At 39.1% G+C, this 19382-nt stretch overlaps 1 protein-coding gene across 5 annotated transcripts in view; it reads left to right on the forward strand.

Moving 5' to 3' along the window:
- The window catches only part of TIAM1 (TIAM Rac1 associated GEF 1), a 246848-nt gene that overhangs the window by 76675 nt on the left and 150791 nt on the right, over positions 1 to 19382 (forward strand). Inside the window, exon 1 of one of the 5 annotated variants that reach the window (XM_063126709.1) lies at positions 16284 to 16699. The exons of the other annotated variants lie outside the window; for them this stretch is intronic. The gene's annotated coding sequence lies outside the window, so the exon portion shown is untranslated. Of the gene's footprint in view, positions 1 to 16283; positions 16700 to 19382 lie in introns of those variants that run through there. 5 annotated transcript variants of the gene reach the window in all.

Consider the following 19382-nt stretch of genomic DNA (forward strand, 5'->3'; position numbering starts at 1 on the left):
TCTATCTCGCTATCTCTCTCTCTCTCTCTCTCTCTCTCTCTCTCTCTCTCCACGGATTATGGATTTAAGTTTGTCTGCCGGTAGCATTGCTGAGGAAACATAACCACATTCCTTATTAATGCTCACTGCTTTCCCTTCCAGATATAACAAATTATTATAAATTGGGCAAGAGCCAATAAATCCATTCTTCAATGCAGCCTAAAACCAAAGCTTGTATTGGGTTTAGATCCCTCAGTCAGAAACTAATCATATGTCCTAATACGTTCTTTTTAATCTGAGACCCATTAGAATCCTCTGTCTATCCCTTATTTGATCACTATGTCTGTTATTATACTTACCTGTTTGATGATACGTATGTGGTTCACTGACTTCTGCCCCAGCTACAGTCCTCATGCCATATCTCATGTCACTCTAGAAGGCCGCCTGGCCCTTGGGGTTGTCTCTTCAGGAGATCCAAAGGTGCTGGCACTGGAAGAAGGAGGCAGGAAATCCCTGTTGTACAGTTGGAACTTAGTCCAGTGTTGTTAAAGGTCAGGAGCCAAGCAGTTGGATTCTGGGACTGAGGCCCTTTCTACACCTAAGGATTATCCCAGGAAAATGGAGGGATTGCCCCTGCCTGCTCCCGGGATCCCCTGTGTGTCATTTATTTATTTATTTATTACATTTTTATACCGCCCAATAGCCGAAGCTCTCTGGGCAGTTCACAAAAATTAAAACCATAATAAAATAACCAACAGGTTAAAAACACAAATACAAAATACAGTATAAGAAGCACAACCAGGATTGAGATGCACAAGGAGGATCCCGGGACAAATGGCTGGTGTAGACATGCCCTGAGTGCGGGGTGGGGAGCCGACTGTGAGATTAAGAGGGTCAGAACCAAGTGTGTGGGCCAACACAGGCAGCTGTTTGGTATGAGAGAAACAGGAGAGGATTAGGAGGGGCAAAAGCAGGTATGTAATCAAAACAGGCAGGATCAAGTTCCAAGGCCACAAACTGGGAAGAGGAGTTTAGGCAGAATCTTCACACAGAAAACCAGTTTCTCAGACTTAGGCTCACATTCTGAGGCTAGGGCTTCATAGGACTTGGTGGAGAGGGACTGGAGTCTTTGAAGTATGGCCGAAACATTGCTCTCAAAGTATAAAACTGAGGGTTAAACTACATATTACGGTTGATACATAGTAAGCATGGGGTGGGGTCCAATACAGACTGAGACTGCGATGTGTGGGGAGGGGGAGGCTTAATCCTTCCCTCTCTAGATATGACTTTCCCTGAAAATCTCTCCCTATGTTGCAGTCAACAGTAGTAAAAAAAAAGTACCATTGGTGTCAGTGGGAGTTTTTTTTTTTACACTTGTTGATTTCATCTGGAAGTGGGGAAGGAATTATCTTCTAATCTAGATTGGAATCCCAGTGCTTACTTTTGAGTAAGAGAAAGAAAAATCAGAGTTCCACACTATGTATTTACATAATGTGTAATTTGACTGCCAGTTTCATAACAGAGCAATGTGCTAACAAAGCAAACAAGATTGTCCATCAGAGGCACCGAGCTTCTTGTCTCCTCCTAAATACCTTATTTGTTTATTTATTACATTTCTGTACCACCCAATAGCCGAAGCACTCGCAAAGCTTTTGTGGAGTGCAAGGTAAAATGCTTATATATTTATAGCTTTAAAATACTTGACTGCGGGGGGGCGGAGCTGGCCGCCTGAGCAATGGCGGGTTTCTTCTGAGGCTCTAAGCGGCGTTTGCCGGAAAAAGCAATTATCTCTCTTCTAATGGGCATAAATCTTTGAGCAAACGACAGAAAATGATTATAAAAGTCACAGGAGCTGGAAAAGCTGAGAGATTTGAAGAAGGGAGGTGAGATGATTGATATTTAATACAATGTCTGTATAAACGGCAACACTATCGAAACCGAAAGTAACACTGACGCAGTTTAAAAAGAAGGAATTTATGCTTGCTGGACATTGATTTGTGTTATAACCTTTCATTCTTATCTCACATGGGAAAGATTGAAATGCTGGCTTTGTAAGGTGGAAGTTGTTGATTGGATTTATTGGCGTGGTGAGAAGGGGGGGAGAGAAGGTGGAAGAAGCTGCATTCGGCATTCGGTGAGGGAGATGTGGGAAGCTGAGAGGCTGCGAATGATTAAACTGATCCCCTCTAGTGAATGCTGTTGTGAACTGGATATTCCCCCCCCTCATGAAGAAAGAAGAAGTGTTTGATATATAACAGAGAAGCCAGCATAAGTTGCTAAGGAAGCGAGTTACACTCTAAGATTTATGCCCTACCCAGAAGAGTCCCATGCCTAACATTAAAAGAAAGATCAAAAGTTGGGCAAAGCTCAATATACAAAAAAAGAAAAAGAAAAAAAAAAGAAAAAAGAAAAAAAGAAAAAAAAAATAAGAAACCTTCAAATTATAAAAAAAAAAAGGAACTTTCAAATCATAATTTGGCATGCCTCTCCCTCCTGGAAAGGACAGCCCCTGGAGTTGAGCAAGAGGAGGAAGATAAAGACCCAGTCCCTTTGGATACAATACCAAATAAAGAAAAAATATGACTGAAGGAGGAGAAAGTGGTAGTAACCCTCCCTCGTTGATGGAGATCAGGCCCATTATAGCTGAAAATAACATTGTTATATTTTTTAAAAATGGATCAGCATATGAGTGAATTTAGACATTAATTGTGTATTTAGCGGATAAAAAAGGTGGAAAATTCGGATAAGATCAAAAAGATAGAGGCTAAAGCGGACTTGGACCAGAAGGAATAAGAGGCTTTTGAGAAATCAACTAATATACAATTTAAAGAATGGGTACTGTGATCGATTGCCTCGGAAGATTAATCTAGTAGATCTACTTTTTGAATAAAGCAGCTAAAGGAGTCGCAGGGAGAAGATCTTAGAGAAATCATCGTGAACTGGTTCAAGGAGCTGATGCCGATATATCAATAGACGGATTGGATCCGGATCGAGTCCATCGTGTGGGGGGGCAAAACCACAAAGGGGCAAGAGACATTTTGGTGAAATTTGGTAATTATTATAAAAAAGAGCAAATTATGAAAGAATTGAGATTTAAGAATCAGATATAATATAAAGGCAAACCAGTGTAAATTTACAATGATCTTTCTCAACGTACATTAAATTGGAGAAGTAGTCTTAAACTAATAATGGAAACATTAATGAAGAATGAAATTCCTTATGCATGGGGTTACCCGGTTTTTTTTAAGATTTACATATGGGAGGAGGGAACACAGAGTAACCTCATTGGATCAAGGTAAAGATTTGCTGAAGAGGCTGGGTCTGGATGGGGAAGCAGATGGGGCTGGAGTGGGTGGGGGAGGGAATGAGGCTGGGACATCTGGAGAGTAAGAGAATTGTTAATTATGTTTGGAGATAATTGCAAATAAAAATGCTAATATAGAAACCTGCCGGCCAGGCACAGCACTGCCTCCCCCCTCCCCCTTTAAAGTAGATGGCTGGAGTACTAGACTCACGGGGATATGGGGGGGGATTAGAGTGGGGGGGTGGGGAGGGGGGGAAGGTAGGGGAGGAGGGATTGGGGTAGGAGGGTGGGGGTTTTATGTATGGAGTTTGTGTTTTTATGTAAGCAAGTTTGAACTGCTGAGCACAAGGGATCGGAAGAGATTTCAAAAGGGTGATTATGGATAAAAAGATAAAGGTATCAACACTCAATGTTAAAGGTTTAGGGGCAGTCGTGAAAAGGAAGAGAATAGAACAAATGCTTAATAAAGAGGGATCAGATATTATAATGATCCAAGAGACACACCAAGGCTCCGAGAATTCGAATATGATAAAATTAAAGTGGCTAGCCTATTATGAAAAGTCATTAGGGACATCAAAAAAAAATGGAGTGGCCACTTTGATTTCAAAAAAAAGTGGGTTTACATTAGAAGAGGTAAAAAAGGATGATAAGGGTAGATATCTTATGTTAAAAGGTAAAATTGAGGGAAAGGTCTATACTTTGATTAATGTTTATGCCCCAAATGAGAGGCATAGAGAGTTTTTTATAAAGTTGTTTAAAGAAATAGAAGAATTTAAGGAGGGGTATGTTATATTAGCGGGGGATTTTAATATGGTTATGGATAATAAAAGAGACAGGTCAAATCCCACTAATGTTGAAAAGAGAAACAATATGACTATATTGAATAAATTAATAAAAGAAAATGATTATTTAGATTCGTGGCGCTTACTTAACGGGAATAGGCCTGGATTCTCATATTTTTCCCCAGTTCATCATACATACTCCAGGATAGATCATATATTTGTTTCAAAAGACTTTGCAACGAGGATTTGTAAAATGGAAATGGGGGTAATAAAAGTAACTGATCATGCCTTGTTAAGTTTAGAATTTACAGTTAAGAAAGATTATAAAGAGGCATATAGATGGAAGTTGAACACAAAGATATTGAAATACAATAAAATAGTAGATAAAATTCGGAAGGAACTGTCGGAGTCATGGGAAATTAATGAAAAAGGAGGAACAGCTGGGTCAGTCATTTGGGACACCATGAAGGCTGTAGCAAGAGGAATCTGTATTAGAGAAACATGTAGTTTAAAAAGACAACAACGTGCAGAACAGGAAAAGTTAGAGATAGAAATTAAAAACTTGGAGGAAAGATATTGGCGAAGTAAAGATAAATATAAATTAGTGGAAATACAAGCTAAGAAGAAACAATTAGAAAATTTAAATATAGAAGAGATTCAAAAGAATTTAATGTATATGAAAAGGGAATATTTTGAAAATAGTGATAAGAACTCGAGGTTGCTTGCCAAGCTCACACAAAAAGAAAAAGGGAGGAATGGGATAGAAACGTTGAAAGATAGCCGAGGGAATTATTGTCATGCAATGAAAGCTAAAATAAAAATTTTTCAGGAATTTTATCAGGAATTGTACAAGGGTAAAGAAATTCAACAAGAAAAGGTGGAGGAGTATATTGGAAGGTTTATAAAGAAGGAAATAAAATCAGAATATAAGGAGTTAATGGAGTCAGTAATAACTCAAAGAGAAGTTGAAGAGGTTATTGATAAGTTAAAAGTGGGTAAATCACCAGGAGCAGATGGTTTGGGTCCAGAATATTATAAGGTCTTCAAAGATTGTTTAGTTCCAAAATTAATGGAACTTTATAATAGGATATTATCAGGAGAGAAGATACCTGAATCATGGGAACATTCAGTGATAATTCTGATCCCAAAACCAGATAAAGATTTGACTAATCCCGATTCTTATAGACCTATTTCTTTAATAAATCAGGATGCTAAAATTTTTACATCTATTATGGCCAAACCATTAAATAAATTCTTGGCAGAATATATAGGAGCAGATCAATGTGGGTTTGTGGTAGGAAGACATATGCATAATTTAGTGGGTAGAGTTTTAAATGTAATAAATGTAATAAAAAAAGCAAATATTAAGGCAGGTATTATGGCATTAGATATTTTTAAAGCTTTTGATTGTGTGAGCTGGCAGGCACTAAAGAGTATTATAGATAAATTGGGATTTGGAAATAAATTTAAAAATGTAATAGAACAGCTATATTCCCAAAATACGGCGGTAGTGGTGGTAAATGACGGACTTACTGAAAAGATACGACTAGCCAGAGGAACAAGACAAGGATGTCCGCTCTCGCCGGTCCTTTTTGTAATGGTTATGGAAGTTTTGGCGAAGGCACTAAGGGAGGATAAAGAATTAGAAGGAATTGGAGAGGTAAGGGAAATAAAGCTAAACATGTTTGCGGATGATACTTTATTGACCATTAAGAATCCATTAAGAAAATTAGAAAGAATTAAATATCAGTTGAGGGAATTTGAGGAAATTACAGGGTTAAAAATAAATTGGTCTAAATCAGAGATGATGTTGTTTAACTATACTAAGAGGGAAGAAAAGGATTGGGAAGTTAAGGGAATGGAATTGAAAGTTAAGAACGAGATTAAATATTTGGGAATTAAAATTACAAAAAATCTAGAGAATTTAGAAAGGGAAAATTTAACGAGGTTAAAGAAGGAGGTACTAGAGAAATTGGAAAAATATAAAAGATTAAATTTATCTTGGTTTGGGAGAATAGCTTTGATAAAAATGAAGATATTAGCTAAAATTAATTTTGTATTTAGGATGTTACCTATAAAAATATCAGAAACCGAGATAAAAAGTTGGCAAAATATTATTAATAAATATTGTAATGGAGAAAAGAGAGCAAGAGTGAATAAAAATAATTGGTACCTAAGCCAAAAAAAGGGGGGAATGGGTCTCCCAAACATAAAATTATACTACGTAGCAAATAGATTAAGACATGTTGTAGAAGCAATTATGGGAGTAGGAGATTTATATTGGATGGAAGAAAAAATTATAAGTAAGGTAGAGATGAATCTGGAGAATGTTTTTTTTAAAGATGGAGGAAGAAAGTGGGTTGGAAGTATAGATAATCCACTCCTGAGGACTCAATGGGAAATTTGGAGTAAATTTAAAGGGAAGCTGCTTCCGAGCAACTCTCCCTTAGCACCGATAATAATGTTAAAGAATTTCCCAGAGGATCTAAAGGGTAGATTATGTAAAATATTAAAAGAGAAAAATAAAATAAAATTAAAGGATTGGGTAAGAGATATTAAAACAAGAGAAGATATGGAAAATTTGTTAAAGGAGAAGAAGTTATCTTGGCTAGAATATGGTCAATTAGAGCAATGGAATAAAAAGTGGATTAAAGATAATAGAATGTGCAGAAAGATGACGAGGTTTGAAGAATTAGTAGTAAGTAAGGAGAAAGGAAAAGGAAGTAGTATAGTTTCAAAAGGATTAATGAGTGAAATATATAAAATATTGTTAGAGAAGGAGTTTAGAGAGAATACAGAGAAAATGATTTGGGAATCAGATTTGAAGATACAAATAGGGCGACAGAGCTGGGAGGGACTATGGAAACAAAGAGTGTTGAGAAGTTTATCAGTAAGAATAAAGGAGAATTATTTTAAAATTTTATGGAGGTGGTACCTAACCCCGGTTAGATTGAATAAGATAAGTGATCAACATTCAGCAAATTGTTGGAGAGGATGTGGGGAAAAAGGAACGTATTTACATATGTGGTGGCAATGCAAATATGTACAAAGATTATGGAAGATGGTGTTTTCAGAAATTGAAGAAATAGTGGGAATGAAAATAGAACAAACACCAAAAATAGCATTGCTGTCACTATTTGAAGATATAAAGTGTGGAAAAGGAACTATAGAGCTGATATCGAGTTTGTTGGTTGCAGCACGATTGATGATAGCTAGGAACTGGAAGATCCAAGGGGAATATTCTATTGAGGAATGGTATAAAGTAGTATGGGACATAGCCATTAATGATAAACTGACATGTAATATTAAGTGGAGAAAAGGCGTAACTAAAATAAATGAGTTCGAAGGAATCTGGAAACAGTTCCTAGTGTTCGTGTTTACTAAGGGAAGTGGGAAACCACCAGCAGAAGAAATGATTAGATTTTGGACTCAAGAATGATCCCGAGGTGGGGGGTGCACATTTATGTTAAGAATGAAGATGTTGTAGAGTGATAAGGCATATGTAATAGTTTTTGATATTTGTACTCAACAATTATTCAATATGTATGCAGCAGATATTTGATGTATTTTTTTTTCTTATTGTGTTAGTTTCAGTTATATTTTGGAAATGTTTATCTATGTTTATATAGTGTTGAAAATGAATAAAAATTTAAAAAAATAAAATAAAATACTTGACTGCAGTGCATAAATTGCATGCATAATAAAAGCAGTAACTGTCATTTATGTTGCCTATAATAAAATCAACACAGGTTGACAATTTAATTTCCATGTTCAAAGGCTTAGTTTTGCAAACCTTCAGCACATAAGGAACTTTACTCATGAGTCATCTCCATGGAGCCAGACCGCTTCTATTAAAATGCAAGACAGAGCCTCTTTCAGATTTTTCATCTGAATTATTTTGTGGCATAATCTGTTTGCTTTTGCCTTCTGCTTAAATCCACTGTTGAAATAGAATGAGTTGTCAAGACTGTATTTGGAAAGACCCTCAAACTGTTTTGCACTAGTTCCAATCCCAGGTTGTTATTAGGATCGTTTATAGTACAATAGGTGTGGGGTCCTTTCTGTTCTCTGTGGAAACTAGGCTGGTCCTAGTTGATGGTTTATTGGGACCACTTCCACCTTTCTTCCAGATAGCAAGGTATAAGAGCAATTGGGTATTTTTTGGGTGAATTTCATACAAGAGATGGTAGTGGATGAAAAAAATGAATCAAAGAACAGATTTGTTGTTCTGTCTTCTGAGATATTATTTATCTAAAATACTTTGAAAGGTAATATGATTATAGAAGTGTATTATAGCAACATAGGGGTCCAGTATCCTGCTGAAGAGGTTTTACAGCAATGCAGCATTATAAATGAGGTCATCCCTAAGAGCTTAAAAATAGTTCCACCTGTGGATAAGGATATGTTTAAGAGCGCTACTGAAATGAAGCACCAGTGTACGCCATGACACTCGGTGTACGGATTTTCATTTCTGCCCTCCTCACCGCCTCCTTTTCCAAGAAGGCAGATCCGAGTACAAAATGGAACAAAATCATGTAATCGCTTTCTGACTGCCAGCTGGAGATCAAGAAGTGCCTGGCAGAAGGGAACCTCTGAATCCTTCCAAATGCAAACCCACATGCAACATAACTAATTGTTCTGAACTCAGTGCTTTGATTTAATACTAGCAATATCTGGCATTTTATTTAACACGTTATTTAAAATGTTAAACCTGCCCAGAGAGCTTTAGCTCTTGGGCAGTATTGAAATGAAATGAAATGAAATAAATAAATAAACATTTTTGTCTTTCATACACTTCTTTCAAAGCAATAAAACACAGTAAACCATATTATACCTCTTCAATTAGGTGTGCTTATTGAGAAGCCCTAATCTGAATCCCTTTCTGCATAGCTAACTAGGGGGTCTGTGTTTGTTGTTTTACCTAGTAAATATGTTCCATGTAACTTGTGTACACTAGAAGAAAAATGCTTCATCTAATCAAATCCTCTGGTGATGATGGATATTTCTCTTTCAGAGTAAATGAGGTACCAAAGTCCTTTTGGTGAGGCCACTGAAAACCATTTCTGTATGGGGGCACTCCAGGAAGGGGCTATGTTTTGTAAGCTACTTACTGTATACACTGGCCTGACTGTGCGGAAAATTGGCACAGGAGCATTGTTCTTGAATCCGTTAGTACCAGTATGGATGTTGTCCACACAAATGGTGTGGTGCACATGGGTGAGACACTTAGAAATGCAGCTGCCTTTCATGGTGCCCTTCCACATAGCAGTCGTCTTTTTTCAGCCTTGATGGGAAGATTGTAAAATCTGAAGAGATCTAGGGTCTTAGTATTATACTTACTATCGTACATGAATATGCTTTCTCCCCCCCCCCCCTTACATATGACAATTCTTTCCCACTTTTCGTAGTTTTGAGGCAACAACCACAGCTTGCTGTTCAAATCCAAGATCGTTAACTAGGGTTTGATCCTGGTTTGCAGTGCTGGTTTACAGGGCAAGCCATAGTTTCCTGGTTTGGATAAAATCTTGAATTCTACCTCCTGATAGTTGCTTCCTGTCCTTAAACAAGTTGCTCCTATGCCCCACTTAAGGCATGTTTGAAACATCGACACGAGCTCCGTGCATGTCTAGCCTGTAATATTGCACTTGGAATGCCCCATTTCGAGCATTTATTTGCAAGGCAGTTTTTTGAATTAAGATGTTAATCTTTATTTCTCCATCCACAAAATAGAAACAAGATGCCTTCTGAGGTCCTATGAAGGGGCAAAAATATATCTGAAGACAAGAGAGCTATGTAAAACAATTTTGTTTTGCATTATTATTATTTTTAAAAACCTTCTCACGGCAAACATTGAACTAATATGTAACAAATTGTGCTCATTATAATGATTAAAAGGCAGAGGCAGATGTGCCTCTGCTGTGGCTTTTGCCATGATCTAGAGAGCCCATTTACATGTTGCCAAGGAACAGAATATACACAGCAGGGTTCTTTTGGGTTTTTTGTTGTTTTAAAGCCACAGCTGTGTGATTTTCAAAAAGAGGTTTGCAACATGGTTTGTAAGCCTAGCTTCTGAAAAACGAGCCTACTGTTGTTTAGGAATGTAGCAGATCCTTGTCAGTTGTGGCAAATTTTGGCCCCAATTTTTCTGGTGCTTTAGTATTTGCAGTAAATAACAATATTGAAAAGGGAGATTTACACCACTTAATTTAATTCTACGTCTTTGCAAAGTGACAAAATTAGATTCAACATCTTCTACCCACCACTAACGTCACAATCTTGCCAATGTTTTTCCACAGAAAAGATATCCTAGATTCTAAATAAGCTCTTCCTAGATTCGTCTTAGATTTTAACCAAGCACTTGTAACCAAGCACTAATTAATGATATCATTCTTCTGAGACTTAGTAGGGTAACTTAAAGAAAAAACACCCTGTACGTAGAAAAGTAGCAGGTTAGGGAAAAGGTTAGGGTAGAAGTCTTCTCCTTGAGATGCTTGTTTTCCACAGTAAGGATTAGGTTTTTTTCCCCACTCCCCTCCCCCCCACCGCATCCTGAAATAGTACAGCTCCCTAGATCAGTATTATGTGTTTTCCCCCTGAATGTGTCGATCAGCATTTAATTGTTTCAGAGATTGCCCATCTCTGGAACATTTTTAGTATTCAGATTGTTCAAATGACTTTTGCTTTGCTTTTATTTATCAATAGGGAATCAAGTAATACAAATAATATTTGGGTTAAATCTCTTTTTGAGGCAAATCAGGAGAAGGGTCTCATGTTCTAATAAAGGAATTATATGTTAACTCCTCTGCCAACATATTTTAAAGCAGTTTCCTAACACTGCTGATGTGAAGAGTAAGCTTATTTGTCATGAGGCAAGACTCTAATGGCTAATTAATTGGAAGGCAAGTTCCACTTCATGTCATGGGTTTACTTCTTAGTGTGTGTGTGGGATTACAGCCACATAACACCCTATGCTAGGCTTCCCCGACCTAGTGCCCTCCTGATGTGCCCTACTACATCCCCAACCCAAAAGGTCAATGTAGTCCAGGTTGGGGAAGGCTATCATATACAGTAGATGTGTAGATAAGTCACCATGTTCTGAAACAGCAAAAACAGTTGAATGACACACCGTCAACATTTAACTGCTTTAAATTCTATTTTCTAAGAATAAATTGCTGTTTCCCATTTTTCTATCGTTGCTGTTTTTAGCTTATTTTAATGTATTAGTTATTTTATAGTATGCTTACTATTATAAGCTACTCTGATATTGTATTTAAAGGGCACTGTATATATCTAAACAATTGTAATGCTGATATTATTTATCAATGAAATAATAATACATTTCTATTCTTTATCCCCTATTTTATTTATTTATTAACTTTTGAATATGGGTTTTTTTTAGTCTCAGTATCAGGTACTCAAGGGGAGGCACTCAACACACCAACTCCAATTAAAACCACATCAACAAAACAATACTATCTAAAAATATAAACCAGCAGATAATAACCACCTAATAACAGCAAGGGAAAAGTCAGAGGCTAGCTGAAATAATGAAGTCTGGCATGGAATATAATCCAGGGGTGGGGTAGAGCCAACCAGCTCTCCCTGGTCAGGGTGTTCAAAGCCTGGCTGGTGCCATAGAGAAGGCCAGATCCCCATTGAATCCCCTTCTGATAGTGGTGGAAAATGCAACAGTCCCTCTCTCAGTAATCTCTGAGGGTGTGCAGGTAATTCATATAGTTAGAAATTACCTTTAGCTATGCTAATCCTCAGCCATTTAGGCCTTTAACTGAGCCCAGAAATACCATATCACATATCAACCCTCACAGGGTTGATATGTGATATGGTAACCCATCTCAAGACTTCTCCAAGTTTAGGACAGGAGCTCAGGTGTATCATCAAGGCTGCAGTCTGGTACTTAATTATGTCATTATTATTATTATTATTATTATTATTATTATTATTATTATTATTATTAATAATAATAATATCCCACCTTTTTCACAGTACTGGGACTCAAGGCGGTTTACAAAATTAAATTTACATATTGAACACAGTGGGACTGACTTCTAAGTAAATAGGCACAGGTTCATGATTAAATAAATTAGAGGATTGATGGGGTAGGTTGCTGTTCTTCCGCAGCTGGACATATCCATAAGATATGAGCATTTAAAAATAAATAGGATACTGAATTTCTGAGTAGAGTGGGATGATCTGTTTTGTCCCTCCTCCTCTGCCATCATAGTTAGTTGTTTTACTACTGAACTTTATTAAGGAACTGATAGAGCTGCTCTGATGTTAGTGTGAGGCCTCCCTAATCTTACATCCCATCTTACATCACATAGTCATAGGAAGCTGCCTTACTTCAAATCAGACGATTGGTTCATCTAGCTGAGAAGTGTCTATACCATGGGTAGGCAACTTTTTTCAGGCCTGTAGGGACAATAGTCATTTTCTCCCCAGGCTGAAGGGCACATTTGTCCCTGTAGTCATTTGGGCTCACATGCATTTATTTTTATGAATCCACCTTGCTGGGATTCTCTTTTTTCTTACCCACCCACTGCTGTCATTCTCTCTCTTATTAATCCCCCACCCCCACCTTGCTGGGATTGTACACTGACTGGCCCAGTCTACCAGTAGATGCCAGGGACTGAACCTGAAACCTATTGTAAACAAAACATGGGCTCTGCCACAGAGTTATTGCCAATCCCCAATAATCCAGTTTGCTGCAATAGGGAGGTTTAAGTAGGAAGAGCAAACACTAAAGGGGAAAAAGGAGATTCAGTTGCCACGTATCAAACCTCATCAGTTAATTGGCCTTCCGACTGTAGCGTTCGGCTACAACTGTATAATCTTTACAGTGAAGTGGTATGCTTTTACTGGCCGGGGGAGGGAATCAGGAATTGGCTAGTTCTACTTTCTCTTTGAATAGTACAAAGAACTCTGTGGCTTCACAAATCTTCCTTTCAACACCTGAAATATGTTTCCAATAAAAGGTTAAAAAAAGAGAGAGGAGGTTGATTGTAGTGATTATGGCTCCTATGACTTTTAAAAGTTTCCCATAACTATTTATTTCCATTTTTACAGGAAATAGTAGACTGCAGAATCTTTTATTACTGACTAAACTATATGAGCAAAAAGAGTGGGGATGTGCCATTTCAGAGCTCCAACTAACAGCTAGGGGAAAAGGGAAGGGAAGATAGGATATTAGCGCGTTCAGGTGGAAGGACTGCAGTGGGACAGGGAGTGGGGGGCACGGGGCTAAGTCAAAGCACACCAGTAACTTATTAGCCCAGTCATGTGTAGGGGCATTGTAAACTACTTCAAAAATAAGTTACGGTGCAAAGCTAATTAAGCCATCATGGATTGAATTGGAGTGTGTATCCTTTCCCCTCCTGTACTCCTGAGAACTTCTTACGCCTCACCCCCTGCTCCAAGCACCCCTAGAAGGTTTTTATTCCATGCTGGCTGGAGCCCTTGAAGGGTGCTCAACCTGTTCTGGATGGGGTTGCGCTACCCTGAAGGAGCAGGTTCATAGTTTGGGGTGGGGGTCCTCCTAGAGCCATCTTTTCACTTGAGGCTCAAGTAGCCTCAGATGCACGGATGCCTTCTATCAACTTCAGTTGGTATCCCAGCTACATCCCTACCTGGACAGGGATAACCTGGCTTCAATTGTCTGTGCGCTGGTAACCTCGTAACCTCCAAGTTAGATTACTGCAATGCACTCTACATGGGGCTGCCTTTGAAGATAGTTCAGAAAGTGCAGCTAGTGCAAAATGTGGTGGCCAGATTGATAAGAAGTACCAGAAGGTCTGAACATGTAAGGGCGATTCTGGCCCGCTTGCACTAGCTGCCTATATTTTTGCAAGCTGAATTCAAGGTGCTGGTTTTGATCTTTACAGCCTTACATGGCTTGGGACCACAATACCTGATGGAGCACCTCTCCCGGCATGAACCGACCTGTACACTACACTCAGCATCTAAGGCCCTCCTCTGGGTCCCTCCTCTAAAGGAAGCTTGGAGGGTGGCAACAAGAGCCTTCATAGTGATGCCTCTGTGACACCCCTAAATAATCTCTGGTGCAACCAACTGTCTTCAGAAGTCACAGTAGTTGAATGGAATATACATGTGTGCAATTCAAGTGTCACATGCTCTCAGATAAGATACATCTGTTTCTGGAAGGCCCCAGAGTTTGTTGGAGAGCATATATAAACAAACAGCATCATGAAGACCATGGAGCTGTCAAAACAAGTCTGGGATAAAGTTCTGGAGAAGCACCAATCAGGGTTGGGTTATAATTCCCCCTCCCCCCACCAAACTATGGACAACCCCTGGAGCACTGTTAAATTCCTTATACCAAAATGGAAAGAATACAGTACAACCACGACTCTGCCTAGAGAAGGCTGTCCACCAAAACTTAGTGACTGGGTAAGGAGGGAATTAGTCCGAAAAGCAACCAAGAGGCCAATGGTAACTTTGGAGGAGCTGGAGAGATCCACAGCTGAGATGGGAGAAATCATTTATAGGACAACTATCACCTGAAAGCTCCACAAAGCTGGGCCTTATGGAAAAGCGATGAGAAGAAAAGCATTGCCTTTCAATCCAGTTTGGATTTTGCCAAAAGACTTATGGGAGACCCAGTAAATATGTGGGAAAATCTTCTCTGGTCTGATGAGGCCAAAATTGAACTATGTGTGGTGAAAAGCCAACAGTGCTCAACGCTCTGAGAACACCATCCCCACGATGAAGCTTGGTGGTGGCAGCAGCATGTTGTGCGGATACTTTTCATTGGCCTTGACTGGGAAGCTGATCAGGATTGAAGGCAAGATGGATGGAGCCAAATACAGGGCAACTCTAGAGGAAAACCTGTTTCAGTCTGCAAGCGATCTGGGACTGCGGCGAAGGTTCACCTTCCAGCAGAACAATGACCGTAAACACATAGCCAAAATTACACTGGAGTGGTTTAAAAACAAGAACCTGAACGTCTTAGAATGGCCCAGTCAAAGCCGAGACCTCAGTCCAATTGAGAATCTGTGGCAAGACTTCAAAATTGCTGTACACCCATACAACCTGACAGAGATTGAGCAATTTTGCAAAGAAGAATGGGCAAATATTGCAGGATTCAAATGCTCAAATCTGATAGAAACGTATCCCAAAAGACTCACATCTGTAACTGCTGCCAAAGGTGTTTCTACTAAGTATTAACTCATGTGTGTGTGTGTGTGTGTGCAACCCACAAATGCCAGTTTGTTTTTCTTTACTTAACTTTTGTGCCGCTATAAAAAAGTGTTAAGTATGTTGTGCAAAATAAATCAAATGGTCAACATGCCAATTACGCCCATTTTAATTCCTGGTTGTAACACAACAAAATGTGGACAAGTTCAAAGTGGGATGAATCCTTATGTAAATGTCTTTCTTTTTGTACTTTGTATAGTGTATTTTAATGGTTTTTAATTTTTGTGAACAGCCCAGAGAGGTTCGGCTATGGGGCAGTATAGAAATGTAATAAATGAAAATGAAATGAAATGAACAGAAACACTCCTTTCAGGAGCTGGGGGTGCACTACGATATTTTGTTGTAGGTCCCAACATCATTATGTATGATCACTTATTAATTATACCAGAAATTGGAATAATGTGTGCGCTTCTGGAGCTTACCTCGTGAGTAGCCAATTCTTGTCCAAAAGCTTTATGCAGTATATTGTGCTGGTATATTATAAGTGCTTTATAAATATTAAATGACAATGCAGAGGCTTATGCTGCAACAGCGCACGAAGCATGCTCTATTAAGTGAAATGGGCAGAACAGCTTGCCCGGCTGACTTTGAACTTCTGAGGGGAAAAGGAGGAGAAAGATATGCTTGCTATAGTCTTGGCTGCTGAATGATTGTGGTGATAGCAGAGCCGTGACCCAATTGGCAATGTCGTCAAGCACAGAAAGCTCTGTCCCTTCCTTACTTCCCCAAACTCCTAGTCATGTTGCGGAGTTTAAGATTATACTCAGTGATGTTTAAGCTACAGAACTCTTCCCAGGGGTTACGATAGCGAAGAGAGTGATTTCTCTTCTTCCGGTCGTTAAGCAGCAAGTGTCTTTGAGGAAAATGGCTCTGTCTGTCTGTCTGTCAAAGCTATTTCATGTTCTGCAGTTAAGTTAGTAGCTATTTTTTTTTTTAAAAAAAATGCATTTCATTGCTAGCCAAGTGAAAGGATCATAGAATATTAGGGTTGGAAGGGGCCTATAAGGCCATGCCACGCATTTCAAATGCACTTTTGCTCCAAGTGATAGGATTTAAACAGTGGGTTAACTCATGAAGCAGATGTTAATTAGCAGGTGTTTCAGGGTGTGCCAGCCCATTGACATTTATGAGGGTTCAGCTGTGTACCTTCCCAGCGCTCTGTTTAAACGTGTACCTACTCTGAGTAGACGTCAAATCCCTTTCCTTTTTCTTCCGCCCTGTGTGGCAAGTTGGCAACAGTGACTACTTCAGCATGGCATGGAAAGGATCATGTTGAACAAAAGCACACCTTTTTTTACTCTACAGCAGCAAATCCAGAACCTTGGATACCTGATTGCATTTTGAAGAGCATGTTGTCTCCAGTTTGTCTGGAAAGTCAATCTAGTCTTGTGGTATAATTAGGGTAAGGAATTCTGCCAAAGAAGATGTCTATGATGTTTATTATCAAATTGTAATGCTTCAGTTTCATATATTGTGAGGGTTTTTCCTGAAGTGTATAATGTGTCTGTAAATGTGACTCAGTACTGAAACAAGTTTTAAAAAAGAAAAGGGAGAGGAACAAAAAAAGCTATCCGTTGAATGATAGGGTACTTCTTTTAAATCAGATTCAGTAATACAAGTATTTTGTCCAGAATAGGATGTCTCTAGAAAATTGGGGATATCTGAAAATCCAGGAGAACTTTTCCGGATAAAGCTGGCTTTATGGGTAAGTAGGAGGACAATCTTCCCAGTATAGAGGAATAATATGGGGGGAAAGTAACATTGGGGCAGTATTTGGAAATGGGACATTTGAGAATTGATTTGCCTGTGTTGAGTAAAGAGAGCAAGAAAAGGGGAGCATCCTAAATATTTTAAGGGTGGGAGAGGAGTTGAGAGAATGGGATTGAGAGCACCACATTGTATACGTAGGGACAGCAGCTAGCAGTCTCCTGAGCAAATCTGTCCCCCTAATAATGCTGTCAGCCCCTCAACCTGATTCTTATGCAGTACTTATTTAGTACTGTGTAGCCTTAACCTTTGGACTGCTGGAAGCAGGTGAATAGTGGTGATCACTTTCCTCCCCCCCAGTATTTCTGGCACTCTGGGGAAGAGAACTGAGGTTGGAAATACCAGCAGGTCACTAGGGTTAGAGAGTTGTCCAGCGTGTCTTGCTGAAAGTAAAATTAGTTCCAACCTGTATTGCACTACTTGAGATTAGAGGCAACCTGCTTATTGAGTGCTTATTCTTAGGTGGTGGATTTGGGGTTGTTGTTTTTTGGGGGTTTTTTGCAAAAAGCTTAGGTTCATTATAAAGTCTCTGTCCCAGCATACACTGGGACATAGGCTGGGCCCATGATGTAATGCCATTCCAATGTTTATATGGAAAGATAGCTAGTTGTGTATAAAGCCATATACACCCAAGGGGAAAAAACCCCACACTTTGGATTGGAATCCTAGATTTGCCTGCTGTTGATGGAAGGGTTCCTTTCAGAGGAGATGGTGCTGCCTGTTTGGGGGGTGATTCCTCCTCTCCTCCACTACCACAATCCCCCCACCCCTGCAATTCAGCAGGGTCTTCCGACCTTCTGCGTAGCATTTGCAGGGGGCTGAAGGAGTTCCCATCCAGTTTCACATGGGTAACTCTGGATCCAACCCTGCATGTTTCCCACAATCAATGAGGCACAAAACAGAGAACATTTTGGTCCGTCATTGGAAAATACACGTGAAGCTTCTACTAGACTGTCTCAACCTAAGTGACTGTTGAATAGGAAGATCCAGAGTCTGGAAAGGCCTGTTCTCAAAATGCAGCGGGCATGAGCCGACAAGCCATTGTTTTGCCTTCAAGGCCTGTCGGCAAGGGTGTTGTCAGTCAAACTGTGAATCTTCCCCAACTGGTATGTGTCACTCGTGATTTTGGAACATGCTCAGACCGTAATATGTCACCTCTATGAATCACCTCTCTTTGTCAGACTTAACTGTAGGCATGTCTGCTTGGTTTACAGCTGATTCTCATCTGAGAGGAAGGTTAGCTAAAGACATTGTTGAAAAGCATGACCAAGGAAAAAGCAATTTGTCCCTGCCAGAAAATTGGGCTCTTGCACTTACTAAATAGGATCAAGCCCTGTATCGGCATAAACCACATCCAGGGTATATTACTAAATCTGTAGCATTTCTGTCATTCTCCATGCACCTGCGTTTTTTTTTAATTATTATTTTTAATGCACCTTTTACCCCTTAATGTTTAAAGGTTGAATTCACTGTGTTTTCATTCTCCACTAATTAAAAATGAGCCAAAGGTCAAAACGACATGAGTCCCTTTGTTATCTGTATTTCTAAAAGAGCGCTTTCTGGATGAAAATCAAATCAGTAACATGCTTATATAGGAATATTGGGCAGAACAAGGGTGTAATGGCTGTAAGAAATGGCAGCCCGGTGGGATGCAATGTTGCAAATTGTTGTGACAGAATGCAAATGAAGAGACTGCTGACAGCAAAAAGGTGCGCCTCGTTTAATCTCTTTTAAATCTGAAAGCCATTTAAAATGGAGCTTCAGCAATTTGTTTTCGGCTGGTTGCAGTTGGTGAAGACATTTATCCTTTAGGACTAAATTCATAATTAGTTGTCTGTATGTCCATGCATGCCATTTGCTCCTGGACATGCCTTTTGATTTAGAACAGTTATGACTTCTTCATGTAACTGCAATGTCGCTAATGCTTGCATTTCTGGATAATGAATAATACCCTTTTCACTCCTGTGAGCCTGTAAACATTCAGAGTGCCCTAGCGGCCCAGAACTCAGGAGTTATGTTATAACAGTTTGCATTTTACAGCCATCGATATGATTAGTACCTATAAATTAAATGCTGTTGTTGCACTTCTATGGCCCTTTTATTAGGTTTCGCTTTAGGGCCCAGGGTTAAGCAAATACAGGTGCTGGGTAGCAGTCATTATCTTTTAGCTGTTTTAAGTGGGTATATCATACATTTATTCCGAATAGAATTTTAAGTGGGGATTTGTGCTTTTTAATTTTTTAATTCCCAAGTCTTCAGGATAGGGGTGGCTATAAACAATTCTTCCCTTCAGATTAGATAATCAAGAGGCCTGTGAT

The sequence above is a fragment of the Elgaria multicarinata genome, chromosome 5 (genome assembly GCF_023053635.1).
Source record: "Elgaria multicarinata webbii isolate HBS135686 ecotype San Diego chromosome 5, rElgMul1.1.pri, whole genome shotgun sequence".
NCBI lineage: Eukaryota > Metazoa > Chordata > Lepidosauria > Squamata > Anguidae > Elgaria > Elgaria multicarinata.